Source organism: Rhinatrema bivittatum, chromosome 3, assembly GCF_901001135.1.
Source record: "Rhinatrema bivittatum chromosome 3, aRhiBiv1.1, whole genome shotgun sequence".
Classification (NCBI taxonomy): domain Eukaryota; kingdom Metazoa; phylum Chordata; class Amphibia; order Gymnophiona; family Rhinatrematidae; genus Rhinatrema; species Rhinatrema bivittatum.
In genome coordinates this window covers 426,450,858-426,469,758 of record NC_042617.1, presented here as the reverse complement: position 1 = coordinate 426,469,758, position 18,901 = coordinate 426,450,858, and the positions used below count along the sequence as shown (strand labels likewise).

Below are 18,901 nucleotides of genomic sequence, written 5' to 3'. Positions count from 1 at the left end.
AATCTACCCCTCTGTGATTATCGTTTCAACACAGCATGAATAGGACCAAATATTCTTTATGAAGAAGTTATTCAGGAAAATTCAACACTTAGTTGCTATTCGCACTCCGAAGGCTAAAACTGACAGAGGTGAATTAACCTGAATGCTTGCCTAAATTATTTTTTTTTTATAAATAAGACTTCCTATAGTTTTTTAAGTGCTTCTAGTCAACTGCTTTGAACTTATGCATATTTTGGAGTATGAGAAGACTATGGAGTAAGAATTACATGTAGAAGAATTATTCAAATTTAAGTGACATGCAAGAGGAACACCAGTTTAGTGGAACAGATGTTGCGATCCCTCCTGTGGCTGTGCCACTAGAGGCATCTTACCTTTTCCTCTGGAGGCCACTCTGAGCCAGGGCCTCGCCTGCAAGCTATCCAGGATTGGCTCCAGGGCCTGGGAGGCCTCGATGTTCTTGGGGCTTGCCTGAGGCTTGCTTGGCTCTGCGTGGGCTTCCTGGTTCGGGCCACGCTCTCTCCCTAGGGGCCGGCCTGCGGCACTCCTCCTCAGTTATAGGGCCAGTGAGGGGCGGTCCAGGTGTACTCCTCCCAGGGAGTTACCTGCATACAGCAGTATAAAAGGACCTTCACTTCAGTTCCTGTTTGCCTTCAGATTGAGCCTCACAGTTGTCTGTGTGGATTCATTGATCCAAGTCCTCTGTGGTCTTCGCGTGTCTTGACGGCTCCCTGTCCTGTGTCTTTGCCTGTTGCCTTGATGTTGGTTCCAGATGTTCCTAGATGTTTGTTCCTGATCCAGTTCCTGATGTTCCAACCCGCTTCAGACTGCCAGGAGTGCAGTAACCCTCTTCAGACTGCTTGTGCAGTGCTTTACCTTTCCTGCACTGGTCCTGCTCCTGCGGCTGTAGGACAGGGTGGTCTGTGACCTGACCAGTGGTACTAGCAGCATAGGGCGCCCTGAGGGACAGTGCCATTGTTGCATCCCTCCTCATTCCTGCTTGTTTCAGCGCCTCTGTCTTCGCTTCAACCCTCGTCTGTGATGTCTTCTGTTTTCCAAGGACTCTGTCTGCCCTCATCCTCGGTCCTGCCTGCCGTCCAATGCCGTTACCCAGCGGCAGGTCCTAAAGGGCTTGGAACAGTCGGAGGACCGTTCATCAATCAACATTGCGTTGTTGGTTGCCGTGGGCGTGCAGGTCCGGTTGAGGGTCAGACCTTGTTCCCTAGTCCTTGCTTCAGCCATACCTTGCCTGGTTCTCCATACTCGCACCAGCTCACCTCCCACGGTGTGGCTTGGGGCTCCTCCCTGGGTCTCACCGTGGCCCAAGGGCTCACTACACCTGCTTTAGAGGCGACCGCGCTTCTCGCGCTCGTAGTAGAACCCAAAGGCCTCCCAGCCCTCGGTTCGTCAGCAGTCAGAGGACGCGCTCGTAACAACAGAAACAAACATTAACAAGCATTATGGAAAGAAGAATATAAATGGAAGAGACTAAAGAATAAGAATTTCATCAAGAAATAGTATGAAAATAAGAATGGAGTAAAAATGGAGAGGAATATTAATTTGGAGGAGAAAGAATAACATCAGTGAGCATTGTAGAAATAAGAATGAAGAACAGAGAAAATATGAAGTGAATAATAAATTGGTGGTGTTTTGGTGTTTTAATAGATCTTCATAATCAGACTATATTATTGTAATGATGTATACTGAAGGAAGGAGTTTGACTGAAAATTGCATGAAGAGGAATAACTCCACAGATATTATTTCACTTCTGCTGTATAATATTCTGTTTCTCAAGACTATTTAGATGAGAAAATTAAACTTACATGATTTCTTTCCTTTATTTAACTACCAGCTAATGGAGGTCAAGTACTGGTTCCTTTTTTATAGATATATGGCATCACTACTGCTACATATACTCTGAACAGAACCTGATATGCCAGTGTTCGTCTGTCATAGCCTATTCTGAAAAATCCATCTTTAATATAGGGACAGTTTCTCAACTGGTGTAGCCGAGAAATAAATGAATACAAAGTTATCAGGTAAGTTAAAATTTTTCTTCCTTGTCTTTCTGCTACACCAGTCCAGAATTTTGGGGAAGTAAAAAGCCCAACTAAACTGAGTGGAAGGACGTTAACTCCACTTTTAGGATGCTTGTCCTATAAGAAGCGTCTTATTTTACAAGAACATCTAACCTGAAGAATCTTGTAAACATAATGACAACTAGATAGCTGCTTTACAAATATCTGCTAGATTTACTGCATTTATTTCCAGAACTTGTTTTCCTTACAATATGTATGCAATGAAACTGGTTTTTTGAACCATATTACAATTGTTGTCTTAGATACTGCTTCCCCTTTGTGTTGTCTCCCAAGCAACACAAACTATTTATCCATTTTTTGGAATGAATTTGTAACTTCTAAATATTTTATTAGGACTCTTCGTACATCTATAAATTTTTAACGATTTTCCTTTCCCTTGACAATCCTCTCTGGAAAATGCCAGTAAGCGAATCGATTAATTTAAATGAAATGGTGAAATTGCTTTAAATAAAAAAGATGGTACAGGAGTTATAGTTACTGAGTCTTTGTTAAATTATGAATGGATCTCTACAAAAGGCTTGTTTCAGATATTCTTCCTGCAGGAGCGATATATACTAAAAACACTGAGGTAGATTTTAAAAGCATTGTTCGTGCAAAAATGGCCATATACGTGCATATGTAGGTTGCATGCAAGCAACGCAAATTTTAAGAAGCCGTGAAGTATGCATGTACATACTTGTGGGCACATTATGAAAAAGGGGGCAGAAAAGGGGCGGGGATTGGGCATTCCAGAGCAGGGCGGGGCCAGGACTTACACATAACTCCGAATTTTAAAAAGCTGATCATGGTGCGCATTGGCGTGTAATCCGCATAACTTCACTGCTGGTCCTGATGAAGAGCAGGTCTGGAGATCTTGAGTTTTAGGGCCTTCAGCACAGCATGAGAATTCGGAGTCAAGTGGGGGGCTTATAGGATAAAAACCAGAAGGGTCTTGAAGACCTCAATATCAACTGGCAAACTGGTGGACTAATTGGAAAAACTGGTTTTTTCTCACACCTCTCTCCACCTACAAACGTGTGTAAAAGCCGCTAAAGCCCTAGCAGAAATATGAGTGGAATATTTACTCAAATCATCTTTTAAGATTATATGCACATATTCATGCAGCAGGGGTATTTTAAATGATATGCATGTATTTGCGCACAATATAAAATTGCAGTGTATCTATGCTCACGCACCAATATGCGCGTTTATGGGTACAAGCGCATTGTTTACGATTTGCCATATGGTATTTAGCGTTAGATCCTTGATAGCTTACTTTCATTAAAGTCTCAAAAGCAGATGTTATTAATGCTTTTAGGGCTAAATTAAGATTATATTGTGGTATTACCGGCTTAAATGATGGTCTAATTTTTACACCTTTTAAAACCACACAACTGCATTGATGCAACTGACAGGCCTTTAATTTTTCCTCTGTAGCAAAGCAATTGCTGCTTACTATATTTTTAGAGGATTGTGTGCTAGACTTATCTTTAAACCTTATTATAAGAAGACTAATATGTCTGGAATCTGGGTTTTACATGGCGAGATGGAAGTATCCCTACAAAACAATACCACTCGCATATATATATATATCAAAGATGTAAATTGCTTTCTAGCTTTTAGCAAAGTAAATACTGTACCACTGAGTGAATATCCTTTTTTTTTTTTTAATAACCTTTTCATTTCATGAGCCATGCTGTAAGACAAAAAGGAGCAGGATCTTCCATTAGTACTGGACCATGTCAGAGGAAACAACATACTCCTGCCAACCAAACAGGATAATATACAATTAGTCTCATCATATCCGCATACCAGGGCCTTCTTGGCCAATCTGGGACTATTAGTATTATTTGTGCTCCTTCCTTTTCCATCTTTTATAGAACTCGCCCTATCAGAGGCCTTGGAGGAAAGAAGTACATTAACACTATTTTTGGCCAAGCTTGTACTAGAGCATCGATTCCTTCTGTTCTGGACTCTGCGATGGCTGAAGAACCATGATACCTTTGTATTTCTTTGCCATTAAGTCAATTTGTGGCATGCCCCATCTCTGTACTATCATATGAAAAGCTTCATCGCTCAATTCCCATGCTCCTGGATCCAGAAGATTTCTGTTTAGAAAGTCTGCTTTCACATTTTTTGTTCCTGCAATATGCTGTACAGAAATGTGATGCAAATTATTTTCTGCCCATTGCAAGAGTAGGTCCTTCTCTTCTGAAAACTCTTGACTTCTAGTCCCACCTTGTTTACGTATGCTACTGCCATTGCATTGTCACAAAAGAGTCTGACTCCTTTCCCTTACAGAACTGGCTGGAAATGTAATAATGCTAATGGAATTGCTCTGGTCTCTAATCTGTTGATCACCCATGTAGCCTCTGTTTGAAACTGGCGGTCCTAGACGTACTGATCTTGACAGTGTGCTCCCCAGCCTATTGAACTTGCATCTGGTGTCAATATTATCCAGGCTGTTGACTCTAAGCTTTCCCCTCTCAAAAGGTTTATTTTGTCGGACTAGCACTAGAGACTCTTGTTTGACTAAGATTGGAATAAGAAAACAATGATATTGAGGTCTCCAATGTGACAGTATAGCACTCTGGTCTCATTAATTTATTTATTTTAAATCATTTGTTTCCCACTCCCTCCAGAGTTCGGGGCAGGGTCCCTAAAAACATAAAATTTACAAATGCATACCCATACAGACACATAGGCACTGCTTATACATAGACAGACATAATTGTTTATCTAGGTGAACAAGAAAAGTTGTGATCAAGGTATGTTGAAGATCCATATATGAATCTGAATGGGTGAGAACTTATCACCCATTTAGTTGCTTATGGAAGCTGAAGCTGTTATTATAGAAAGTAATTTATTAAGCTTAATTGTTAAGAAACTTCAGTCATAGCTGATATCACCGTCTTAAGGAAGGCATATTATCTGAGGCATTACGTAGCTGGGAAGGCCATCTTAAATGAAGCAGTTTTCACGGCTTTTTAAAAGTTTTTAAGGATCTTTTATATTGAGCAAGGTAGGTGGAAGAGCATTCTATAGTATAGAACCTACTATGGAAAAGGCTCATGTGTCCTCTCGCCCAAGACACTAAATCTATACTTGATGCCATTAAACTTCTAATTCATTAAACTTCTTGACTTGGTTAATAATCTTTTAAAATCTTTTCTCTGTGAGATACAGATTTCCTTCCTTGATTCTGATATATGTTTCTAAAAATGTTATTGATTATGATGGATGAAGTTTGCTCTTTGATTAATTTACTATCCAGCCTAGATGTTCTAACATTTCCACCACCCTGGACTTCACCTTGATATCTTACTGAAGACACTTTGACCCAATTAATATGGGTGAATCAATATTCCTTCCTTCCTTAAATAAGTTGGTACTACCACCATTACTTAGCTGAAAATTCTTGGGGCTATAGCTAATCTAAAAGGGAGTGCTCTTAACTAATGTTTTCCTGTAATACAGAAGCAAAGATATTTCTGGTGAGTTACCCTTATTGGGATATGGAAGTTTCTTTGAGATCAACAGATGAAAAAAACTCCTCTTTTCGCACAGAAAAGATAACTGAACAAAAAGTTTCCATTCAAAAATGTGGAACCTGCAGACTCTTGTTCATTCCTTTGAAATCCCAAATTAGTCAATAAGTTCTGTCCTTCTTTGGGAAGATGAAATAAATTGAACAGCATCCAAGCCTTTGTTTTTGATAAAGAACTGTACAAATTGCAAGAAGTTGGAGTAATTTGTCTAGCATTGCTTATATGCAATCTTCTTTATGGGATTCATAAAAGTTGACATCATCAAAGCTATCCATTACCAGATATGATAGCCCAAAAGCATAACCATTTTGAATATGTTCATGTTTATTAGAAAATGTATCTGCTGCCTGTCACAGTTCTGCCTGTTATGCAGTCTCCCACCCAGCAGAGGTCTTCAGTGAGCCTCACTCACAGCTGCCCTAGCCACCTACTCGCTGAACACCTGACACAATAGTTCCAGCCCTACTTAACTTAGACCATCAAGTCCCTCCTTCCCTCTTCATAGAGTCACCTTGGTTCCTTGACCTGGCCAGCCTTGTCATCCTACTTTACTTTGCCTTGTGGCCTACCCAAGCCTCCTGTTTTGCCTTGTGACCTATCTGGGCCTCCTGCCTTGGTCTGTAGCCTACCTTGGCTTCCTGCCTTGCTTTGGGGCCTTCTAGGCTTTCCTGCATTGCTCAGTGGCCTCCTGGGCATACTTGTCCTGCCTTGCAGTCTTCGAGCCTACTAGGGTTCCTTTACCTGTTGGGCTTTCTGGTTTTCTGCTGCGTGTCCTTGTCCAATCCTAGTCCTACCAAGCCCAGTTCATGTCCACAGTCCAGGCCTTGCCGTCTCTTCAAGCCATTGTTTTCCTGTCTTTAGTCCCTTGTCTATTTCCCCAGCCTTGCCCTTGTCCTTTGTTTCAAGAGTTGCCCTTGGTTACAGTGCTTGGCTCCAGTTTGCCAAGGGAACCTGGATCCATCTCCCAGTCAGTACCTGGGTTCAACTAAAATCTGTGCTCAAAAGCTCCCAGCCAGTATGTGGATCCAGATCCTAGCCTGTACTTGAATCCAGCTCCCAGTCAGTGCCCGGATTCAGTGGGTACAGGACTCCCTGCCAGCCTGGTGAGCAAAGAAAAAATTTTGTACTACTTATTTTTGTACCTAGTGCCAATGTTACAACCCACCACCATTCCTTGAATGTACCATGTGTGATTCTTCTAACCCAGGTGTGTGGAATGCAAAGTGATAAATCCTTTGTATGCAGAGGCCTGTCTTAATTGCAATAAACACAAATTGAGTCCCAGGTTATAAACACCAGATCCCAAAAGCAAGAGATTTGCCTCACAAAAAATACCAAACACAGCTCCATTGAAAATCACGACTGATCCAGCCACAATCTGCCAAAGCAATTTAAACTTGTACCTGTAAAAACAAATTCTGCTTACTAGGAACTATCCTCCAGCTGCAGCACCGAAAGACATTCCTGAAGCTGTCCTGTACTATGTATGTCCAGGTTTCCAAATCTGGAACCCACCAACTAATCTTGTCAAGTAGGTTTGAAAGAAGTGCAAGTTTGCAAACACTCAGTTCACAGGTATCTGCTTTGACTGTGATTCATTAAAACCAGCTTCCCAGCTCCCAGACCAGATTCTCTGGAACCCACAACACACCAAGGAACAACTAAAACCAACCAAGAACATTTTAAATCCTTATTTGTAAAGACAAAATTTGCTTCTGGATACAGCCAAGATAATCAGGAGCAAATACAAGCACAAGGTAAACCTGTTCCAGTGTCACTGTTTCAGTCTGCAGAAGTGCTGAAGAAGATAGAAGCTGTTAGAAGCTGAATTCCCGGGACTGAACTATCAGCTGCTTGCAGTATAGCCTTAACGAGGCCAGCCCTGACTGAGAAAAGTAGAGTGTGCTTTTCCCACACCTGTCCTCTCAGGATCCTGCCTGATTAAACCAGATCCTATAATTAAGTCCAGCTTCTCTGAATCTGGTTCAGGTTGTTTCAGCCATTGTTCCCGACACTTTGGTTACAGCTTTCTCCTCACTGTCTCTGCAGGCAGATGATCCAAACCCTGCAATAAGTCTTCTCCAGGAGGAGCCCAGTCCACTTAATCAGCTCCAGTAAGATTCTGCTCCTTTCGATCTGCTCCAGGACAACTCCGGTCCACTTGATCTGCCATAGGGGAGTCTCATCCACTTGATTTGCTCTGAGAGAAGCCCGGTCCATCTGATTTGCTCTGAGAGAAGCTCAGTCTATCTGATTTGCTCTGAGAGAAGCTCGGTCCACCTGATTTGCTCTGGGAGAAGCTGGGTCTACCTGATCCACTTCCAGAGGAGTCCAGCTCACCTGATCTGCTCTGGGAGGAGCATGGGCCATCTGATCTGCTCCGGGGAGAGTGCGGATCACCTGACCCACTCCAGGAGGAGCCCACACCATCTAATCAGCTCCAGGAGGAGCCAGGGTCATATGATCTGCTCCAAGAGGAACCTGATCCATCTGCTCCACTCCAGGAGGAGCCCAGCTCAGCCATTCCATGGAGTCTGCTCCAGGAGCAGCTCAGCCTGGCCATTCCACTCAGTCCACTTTGGGAGGAGTCCGGCCCAGCCATTCCAGCTCAGTACCAGAAAGATGCTGTTCCAGTGACTTAGTTCAGAAAGATGCTGTCCCAGGGACCCAGCAGCAGAGACTCTGGTCCAGCCACCCAGCACTTGAGACCGTGATTCAGTGCTTCTCCAACAATAAAACTGTGGTTCAAGCACTCTGCCATGAGAGACACTGTTTCAAGAACTCTGCCCCAAAGACAAACAACGGTTCAGCACTTCTGTTCCAAGCATCTTTGTTTCTCTTCAGAACCTGGACTCTGCCACCTGTAATTCAAGAAAAACGTGTACCTGATGGCCACAGCTCCCATGGGAAATAGGACTCAGGAGGAGGGGGGGGGGGGCTCTTAAAAGGGGAGAATACTGTCATGGTTACAGCTGATTTGCAGCCTCCCCACCAGCAAAAGTCTTCAGCGAGCCTCACTCACAGCTGCAAAAGCCCTTTTTTCACTGATCATCTGATGCAGCATATCCAGCCCTACTTAACACAGCCTGTCCAGTTGTTCCTTGCCTCTTCATAGAGTCATCTCAGCTGCTTGACCTAGCCAACTTTGTCTTGCTACTCTACTTTGCCTTGCGGCCTATCCAGGCCTTCTGCTTTGCCTTGTGGCCTAGCTAGGCCTCCTGCCTTGCTCTGTAGCCTACTTTGGCTTCCTGTCTTGCTCTGGGACCTTCTAGGCTCTCTTGCATTGCTCAGTGGTCTTCAGGGCCTATCTGTCCTGCCTTGCATCCTTTTGGCCTACTAGAGTTCCTTGCCCTGTCTCATGCCCTGGTTTGCTGTAGCATGTCCTTGTCAGTCCTGTCCTTGTCCAGTCCTAGTCCTAACACAGGCTAATCCGTGACCCCAGTCCAGGCCTTGCCCTCTCTTCAAGCCCTTGTTTGTCTGTGTTCATTCCCTTGTCTATTGCCCTGGCCTTGCTCTTGTCCTTTGTTTCAAGTGTTGCTCTTGGTTCTAGTGAATGCCTGGATCCAATTCCCCATCAGAACCTGAATCCAGCTCCCAGCCACTATCCAGCTCCCAGCATCGGCCTGACTCCAGCTCCTAGCATGTCTCCAGTTCCCAGTCTGTATTCAGCTTCTAACCTGTGCTTAAATCCATCACCAGCTATAATATTCACCAGAAGGAAAATCCTACTAGTTTCCAGAACCCAAGGGTTCAGTTTGCAGGGGAGGGGGCTGGTTTGGCAGAAGACCAGCTCTAATCCTGCGTTGTAGTCCTGTGTCATTTCTGCAAGGGTGATCCTTGATTCCAGCCTGTTAGACCATGACACTAACAATCCATATCACTTGGCAGCTTACAAAAGGAACATACATAAAAAGAATTACCACAAACACCACCATATCCAAGACCCATTGTACCAAAGTTATATGGATCTATTCCTATCGTCTGAATCAAAGAGTGGATCCATGACTCATCACTGTTGACCGATTGTTGAAGTTGAGGGCCTCGAGGAATCTGGTCTTGATTTTCTAGCACCCAAAAAGGGCTTCATTTTTTTATTTTAATTATTTATTTATTAAGATTTGCCAGTATTAAAAGAATACCTTGCATTTAGGAAACACTTGCAATATATATAAGGAAACTTTGAAAATATACAAAGGTAAATATTGCATTATCACATACCACATAATGGGGAGAGAAAATAAAAATAAAATTACAAAATACAGGAACCACTAGTTATTCTATAATTATTGGTATATCCCAACTCCCTACATCCATCAAACAGTTCATAGTAACACAGTAACATAATAATGACGGCAGAAAAAGACCAAAATGGTCCATCTACTCTACCCAGCAAGCTTCCCAAGGTAGTAACTGCCGCTCTGTGCAGGTTACCCCCATGTTTCTCTTAAGGGTAGTAACTGCCGCTCGTGCCGGTTTAGCTTTTTTATTTATTCCCATCCTCTAGCCTTTTAGGGATCCACAGTGTTTATCCCATGTCCCTTTGAAATCCTTCACAGTTTTAGTCTTCACCACTGCTGCGCCTGTCGGTCGCAGGCGGCTGCAACCTTTGCTGCTCACCTCCTTTCTCTATGCAGCTCCGAGTCTGGGGAGAATGGTGGCCTCCACTTCCACACGCCGACCCTCATGGTGGGCCCGGGATGTCGTGGCCACTCCCAGCAGCCATCTTACATCCAGGGTTACCTACGGCACGCGCCTGCCCCCTTCTTAAACGCGTCATGGCAGGAATCTCGGGGGCGTTCCCACTGCATGATGTCATACGCTTACCATACTTAAGCTCAGCTGACTTCTTGCAATACGAGTTAGCAAGAATTCCTGTCCTGCTATTTCTTTTTTTTTTATTTATATTTTATTACGATTTTTAAACAAATTTCCATTTGCACAAAATCAGGAAACAGTTTTGTAACACAAGCAAATTATACATATTCCAAGTCTTACATCTTAAAATGTGTTAACAACAACCATTAGTCCTCATAAAGGGAGGATATTTAAAGGTATTTTTTTAACAAAGTAATCTGTAAGTGCCATCTTACATAAATAGGGAGCAAAAACTTTTTAATTGCAGCCATTTCTTACCTCAACCCTGTTCTTTATTTACTAGGAAAGATTCTAGATGAGAGGGATCTTGAAATATAAATTTATTCTTTTGATGAATAATTGTACATTTGCAGGGAAATTTTAATAAGAATGTTGCCCCTAGAGACAACACTCTTGGCTTTAAAGCCAAAAATTGTTTTCTTCTAAGTTGAGTAGGACGTGAAACGTCCGGAAAAATTTGGATCTTTTGTCCACAGAACAAAAAATCTTTATTTTGAAAATATTTTTGTAAAACCTGATATTTGTCCCTTTCCCTGCAGAATGTAACTAAAAGGGTAGCCCTTTGCGGTATATCATCTGCTGATGATTCTAAAAAAGATGTCAAATTTGGGGAATTTTGAACAATGTCCATAGCTCCCTCTTCCTCTTGATATCTTAACCTAGTAGTAGGAATATAATAAATCTTAGAAATACTGGTTTCATCAATTGTTGTTATTGCCAAAATCTCTATCAAGTATTTTTTTAGTAATTCAATCGCAGATAGTAACCTAGTTTGAGGAAAATTTAAGAATCTCAAGTTTCTATTACGATTAAAATTTTCTAGGTTCCCTATCTGCCGGTGAATCACCAAACCATCTTTTATAAATGAATTATTAGCTTCCTGTATTATGGCAACCTGAGTTGTCATAATTTTTCCTTGTTCTTCCAGCTGGTTCAAACGATTATTATGTATTTCCAACACATTTTTTATCTCCATATTTGTCTTGTTATTTTGAACCATTGAACTAGACACAAACTTCTGTAATGAAACCAGAACCTTCCAAACATCGCCCAAAGTGATATTTTGGGGGTCAGTATGTTCTGGAACCATCTCCTGGAATCCTGAACTTCCTTGAACCCCACCTTCCTCTATATTACCAATATTTATAGAAGTATTTAAAACAGGATTTTCCCCTCCTCCAATACCAGAGGGAGAGCTCTGTATTGGAAGGGTTGAACTGTCCGTTTGTGGTTGAGGTTGCTGCGATGGCCCTGGGCTGTCTGTAGATCCCGATGAAAACGATATTTCGGGGATAACCGCTCGAATAGGGTTACTTACCCCTCTTGCTACGTGAAAGTCCATAGGTCCCCTCAAAACTGGTGTTGCCGGTGAAGATGTCCAAGTCTTGACTTTCCTTTTCCTTCCCATATAATAAGAGCACCAGAAAATTTTTCTATAAGGGGCGCGCCCCTTTGGCGCGCGGCTTCGGCTGCGCGCCGGCGGCTGTGCGCCGCCCCTTGATCAGTTTTATACCCGAAGCAGTCCGTCCCCTTTCGATGACGTCACGGGGCGTGGCTTGGCTCGTTCAGCGTTCCAACATGATTCAAGCAGATGGCAAAATCAAGAGCAATAAACGCAGCCCTGTAGCCCAAACCTCTCAGATGAGAGGTATCTCCCTCAGGCTCCTCCGGTGAGGGTTGCCCCTCGACCAGTTTTATACCCGAAGCAGTCCGTCCCCTTTCGATGATGTCACGGGGCGTGGCTTGGCTCGTTCAGCGTTCCAACACGATTCAAGCAGATGGCAAAATCAAGAGCAATAAACGCAGCCCTGTAGCCCAAACCTCTCAGATGAAAGGTATCTCCCTCAGGCTCCTCCGGTGAGGGTTGCCCCTCGACCAGTTTTATACCCGAAGCAGTCCGTCCCCTTTCGATGACGTCACGGGGCGTGGCTTGGCTCGTTCAGCGTTCCAACACGATTCAAGCAGATGGCAAAATCAAGAGCAATAAACGCAGCCCTGTAGCCCAAACCTCTCAGATGAGAGGTATCTCCCTCAGGCTCCTCCGGTGAGGGTTTGCCCCTCGACCAGTTTATACCCGAAGCAGTCCGTCCCCTTTCGATGACATCACGGGGCGTGGCTTGGCTCGTTCAGCGTTCCAACACGATTCAAGCAGATGGCAAAATCAAGAGCAATAAACGCAGCCCTGTAGCCCAAACCTCTCAGATGAGAGGTATCTCCCTCAGGCTCCTCCCCCTGTCCTGCTATTTCTGCCACACTGGGACTTCATCTCGCTATCCTTCTGGGTAACCTAGGTTCCCGCTCCTTGGAGGCCTTGCCGCACTCAGGGCTATCCGCTCCTCGGAGAGCCATTACTATTTGTTTCTTGTTCCAGTGGTTCCAGCATCATCCTTGGACAACCTTGCTGCTCCTGTTCCGGACCTCCTCGGTGCCTGATCTTCCATCTACTTCCACAGTACTGGCATGAGTAAGAACCTGCTCTTCTACCCTTTGTGGCCCGGATTCTCGGGTTACCCCGGTTGCGGACCACTACCAGATCCCTCCAGTCTTTGTGCAACCTTCCCATCAGTTCCACCTACCCGCGGCTTGTGTATTTATTGCACAGCTCGATGGTACTGCCCGGGGAGCGGGGCAACAGTGAACGTAACAGTGAAGTATCCAGGGGTCCTCACCAGAGGAGACCAGTCTCACACTCGAGTAGGTGATGGGCAGCGCGGCGTAGCAGGAACAGGTCCCGGATGTGGACACCGAGCGCTGAAGCTGAAGATGAGACAGACTGAAAGGGTTAGTACTTACTGAAGCAGAAAGCTGTATTGTTGAAGGTCCTGGCAGGCAGGTCAGTGGCAGGCACCAGATTAGGGAGAGCAGGCCCTCGAGGAGTGAGTACCCGGTATCCCAAGATAAGTACCTGAAATAGGTACCAATCGGTATCCTCTCTTCGTTGTGGAGAGGATGAGGCTCCTCTTTTGGCTGGGCCAATTCTCTTTGGCCATGCAGCTCAGCCCCTGCTCCACTTTGGCCACAAGGCCTGATTTGCTGCTGCTGTTTCTCTCTTCAGCCACACAGCTCAACCTGCTGCTGTCTTCCTCTCTTCAGCCACATGGATTGACCTGCTGCTGCTGCACCTCTTCTATTCAGCCACATGGCCCAGCCTCCCGCAGCTCCAACACTCTTCAACCGAGAAGGCTTCCTCCTGCTTCAGGATACTATGGAGTTTTTTAATTCTGGTGCAGCAGAGCCAGGAAAGAAGGAATCCTAATCGCTGCAGCTCGGTGCAAGCAGTAGGTGGCCGATTTCAAACCTATGGCACCCTAGGTGGCCGCTTAGTTTGCCTAGTGCTTCCACCAGCCCTGTTCAGTACAAAAAAACAGACTGTAGCTGCTATGGTAATAGAAAGTTTATTTTTGGGTGATCTAACAAAGACTGCCAGAAATTTTACCTTACTGGAAGATTGCCTCGCAACACCCAGCCATGCATGTAAACACCGAAATTTATGCGCAAAGCCCATTTCAAATTTACTTGACAGTTTTCTTCAGGCATTAACAAAAGATATTGTTGCGTCCAGTCTTCGACGGCTCGCCCCGCCTACCCTCTCTCTACTTGTGGCTCCTCCCTCTCACCTTGGACTGATGGCCGCCGTGGCATCTGTTTGCCATTCTCTCCGGCGTCCCCGGACCGGCTTTGGTGCTGCCTCTCTCCATTCTCCTTCAAAGTACATCTAGGGGGCGCGCGCGCTGCCCTCTTCTTTAACTCTACATTGGCGCGAACCTCAGGGGCGTCCCCCTGTTCTGACGTCATGACTGCAGGGTATATCTGCCTTCAGCATCTGCTAGCTCGTTGAGTTAGCAACGGAATTCATATGGACAGGACTCGCTCTCCGTCTGTACGCTACTCTGTCTTTCCAGCGCTATCTGGAACTCTTACTACCCTTCGGGGTCTCTAATGGGGTACCCGCTCCTCGGGGGCCTCTCTGCTTCTTTCAGGTGCTATCAGGAAACCGGTACTCGCTCCTTGAGGTCCCATGTTCCCTGAGTCGCTGCCTGCAACCTCTACACTTCTACTTGGAAGAGCTACCTTACAGTTACCATCAGTGAGTACAGATACCATCTCTTTCCACAGTACTACTTCACTGGAACCAGGTACTCACTTCTCGAGGGCCCGCTCTCTGCTCCAGTGCCAGCCCTTTCGTCTAGTGGAATCTCTGTTACTGCTAAGTGAGTACAATGCTAGGGGTGTGCATTTGTTTCCCATGTATTAGTAATCCACAAAGTATAGGGCCATATTCGTTGTATTCGTGGGGAAGCGAAACATATCGTGATTCCCCACAAATACAACAAATCTTCGCTGAATTATTCGGCCGTCTAAAGGAGCGAATTTAAACAAACCCCTCACCCTCCTGACCCCCCCAAGACTTACCAAAACTCCCTGGTGGTCCAGCGGGAGGTCCGGGAACCATCTCCTGCACTCACGCCCTCGGCTGCCGGTATTCAAAATGGCACCGATAGCCTTTGATCTTACTATGTCACAGGGGCTACTGGTGCCATTGGTCAGCTCCTGTCACATGGTAGGAGCACAAGATGGCGCCGGCCATCCATTGCTCCTACCATGTGACAGGGGCCAACCAATGGCACTGGTAGCCCCATGACATAGTAAGGTCAAAAGCTATCGGTGCCATTTTGAATACCGGCAGCCAAGGGTGTGAGTGCAGGAGATGGCTCCCGGACCCCCCCGCTGGACCACCAGGGAGGTTTGGTAAGTCTTGGGGGGTCAGGAGGATAGGGGGGTTGTAGTTTAATTCAATTTTAGCCCAGAAACGAATAAGAATTAACACATGAATATATCGGGGACCTCCCTTGCCGAATGCAACGTATCTGCCCCCCGACGAATACGAATCCCGAATGCAACATATGGCGTCCCTCTGCACATCCCTATACAACGCTACTGAGTCTTTCTGCTCTAAGGGATCAGGTACTCGCTCCTCGAAGGCCTGCTCTCCCTGCCTCGGAGCTTCTCCTATTTCTACACTGGGACTCTGTATGTTAATCTTATTGTGTGCTCATAACTCTGTCTCTTCCATTACAGCACTGCCCTGCAGAGGATCCGCTGTTCCAGCGTTCTGTGTGAGACGTGTCCAGCCGGGCTCTACAACCACTACTCACTACTGCCACCTCTGGTGGCCATTCAAACTGTTTAATAAAAGATTAAAATCTGTGTTTGTCTGTCTGGAGTCTAGCCTGACACGATGGTCCCTCACGGGACTGCCCCCTGTGGGCGTGGTCAGCTGCCACAGTGTTCAAGGATCCACCCAAACACCAGTCACCATAACAGACATCAACAGAGATGAGAAGGTAAGAAATTCCTGAATTGGCTATGGGAGAGGTTCAGAAAAACTCTTAAGAGTAAACATTTTTAAAACTGGCAAAATTTCAAATATATTCAGACTCTATGGTTTGCTTCAGAGAACTAAAAGCTGGAGCAGGGATAAGCAGTGGATTTCCCCAAGTTAACCTTAATAATGGTTTATGGACTTTTTTTTCCAGGAACTTGTCTAATTTTTTTTTTTAAACCTAGTTAGACTAACATCTTTCACCACATCCTCTGACAATGAATTCCAGAGCTGAATTATGTGTTAATTTAATATTTTTTCCTATTTATCTTAAATGTATCACTTAGTAACTTCATTGAATGTCCCCTAGTCTTTGTACTTTCTGAAAGAGTAAACAACTGATTCACATTTACCCATTCCACTCCAGTTATTATTTTATAGACCTCTATCATATCTCCCCTCAGCCGTCTCTTCTCCAACCTAAAGAGCCCTAACCTCTTTAACCTTTCCTCATAGGGGAATAATTCCATCCCTTATCATTTTGGGTACTCTTCTCTATACCTTTTCTAATTCTGCTATGTCTTTTTTGAGATGTTCATAATATAGTAGTAATAATGATGCTTCTGGCATCAGTGTTCCTTGGACTGATCATTCTTTAATTCATTGCACAGTAAGTCATTCAACTACCTCATTTTACAGGATTACTGCCCCTCATAGGATTCTACGTTAGCCACATATTGATGTCTATCAATTGTGCTCTCAGCGGCTTCCTTCTCTTGTTGATACCCCTGTACATGATGTCAAGGGATTGACCATTGGCAGTCCTCTCTCCATTCTGCTCTAAATACATAGGTCCTATGAAACCTCTGGTTATTTGTCAAAAGCATAGAGCCTCTAGATACACTGCTGATTAAAAGTCCTTAAAATGTGGGCTTAGGTTTGCAGAACACCACTGGCTTAAGGAGAGAATTGATTCTAACCTCATGGATTATCGTTCCAGACTTGAGGGGTACAAAAACTGCCTGGACCAAGCAAAACATGCCTGGTATTCTGTTAGGATCTCTAAAGCTGCTTCTCAGCCTCGTGAACTATTCAGGATAGTCCATTCACTTATTGCTCCTCTGTAGTATCCTCCCTATAGAGTTTCATATCCCTTAAGTGAAATATTTATGTCTTTTTTTCCATAATAAAACTGCTCAGATAGTTAACACCTTTGCTACAATTACTTCTGGGTGGTCAATTTCTCCTCCTCCTCTTTGCAACTGTCTCATGTTCTGAGGTGTCTGCTATATTAGAGCATTTGAAGGATAATTTTTGTGCATTCAACTCATGCTCATCAGCCTTGGTAAAAGTGTTGGGCCTTCAGGTGAGCCCTTTTATCACAGAGCTTGTTAATACATCTCTTCTCAAAGGTACAGTGCCTTCTTTGTTAAAAACAGCTGTGGTCCACCTCTTACTGGAGAAAGTCAACCTGGATTTTGTAGTTGCATTTAACTACTGGCCAATTTCCTCCCTACTACTTCTTGCTAAAATATTAGAGAAAGTTGTCCTTCCTCAGTTGCAGGACTATCTGGAGAATAATTTCATCTATCTTATTCAGTTTGGCTTTCGCCCGCGATATAATAAGGAATCCCTTTTACTTTCCAGTTTCAATAATATTCGGCAGGGCTTTGACTCTGGTATTAGTTATTTCCTTATTCTTTTAGATATATCATCAGCTTTTGATACTCTCAATCATACTTTTTTGCTGGAACATCTGAATCCACTGGGCATTTCCTCCACCATTCACTCCTGGTTACCTCCTTCCTTCTAATCATTTTTTCCAAGTGGTCACATCGACAATTTTTCTTCCAAATCATGCTTGAGCACAGGTGTTCCCCAGGGATCCTCCTTTTCCTCTACTCTCTTCAATATTTACCTTGCTCCTCTCTGCACACTTTGTGTCTCTTTTAGTTTGTATTCTTCCAACAGTCACATCGGTGATAGATAAGCCAGCCACCTGCATGACAAAAATCAAGAAGTGGATGACTGACAACATGCTGGCCTTTAACATCAGGAAAATGGAAATCATGCTCTTTTCCCACTCTCCTTTTTTAGATGCCCCCTCGATCTTCTTATTCAAAGGCTATACTATCCCTATTCTATTGATGGCACGAAATTTGGGTGTTCTCGATTCCTTTGTCTCTACAGCCTCATATTGGATTTCTGGTTCAATCTTCTTATTACAAGCTTCGCCTGCTACACCCTTTGAAGCCTTTTCTCTGTTATTCTGATTTTTGCACCATCATTCAATCCCTAATCTTGTCACCCCTGGATTACTGTAATAGTCTGTTCTTGGGTCTGTCCAACTCTCACCTTCATGTCCTTCAACTAATCCAAAATTCTGTGGCTTGTCTAATCTCTGGCTCCTCTCTCTACAGTCACATTCCTCCAGTTCTCACTGAGTTGCACTGGTTGCCCATCATATGGTATACACAATTCAAAACTCTCACCTGGAACTTTAAGGCCTTTCATGGGTTATCCCCAGCTTGCTTATCTTCCTTTATTTGGATATACTAGTCAGCCCGTAGTTTCCGCTGTACCTCCCAGCATTTACTAGAAATCCCCTCTCAAACAAGCACAGCTATCAGAGTCTCGCAAGCATGTTTTTTCTATTGCAAGGAAAGCCAGCCCTAAGGAAAATTCCAACTGGAAATCAAAGCAGAAAAGGACCTGCTTCATTTTAGGAAACTGATAAGGTCTTCTTTGTTTACCCTGGCCTTCCCTGACTAATGTGATTCACTTCTGAGTCTTACCTTTCTGGTAGCTTTTGCTCCTTAATTGCTAGTGCTGCTTGATATTGTTATTGTTTGTTTTTATTTGTCCAATTTTACTTTGTATTCCACTGAGATTTGTGGATCAGCACACTAGCAGTTTGTATAAATAAATTATTTTAAAAAGAAAACAGTACTGTTTCATCAGCTGGGAATGGGACATACCCCAATGTTCTGGAATGGTGTAGCAGAAAGACAAGAAAGCTAAGATTGAATGGTTAATCACAATTGGTAAAAATGGTATATGCGTATAGTGTTTCTTCAGCA

At 44.1% G+C, this 18,901-nt stretch overlaps 1 long non-coding RNA gene across 1 annotated transcript in view; it reads right to left on the bottom strand.

Moving 5' to 3' along the window:
* Positions 1 to 17,820, bottom strand: part of LOC115088810 — a 49,699-nt gene extending 31,879 nt beyond the window's left edge. The window contains exon 1 of the long non-coding RNA XR_003855900.1: positions 17,740 to 17,820. This is a non-coding gene — a long non-coding RNA (uncharacterized LOC115088810). The remainder of the gene's footprint in view (positions 1 to 17,739) is intronic.
* Between the last annotated feature and the right edge of the window lie 1,081 nt (positions 17,821 to 18,901).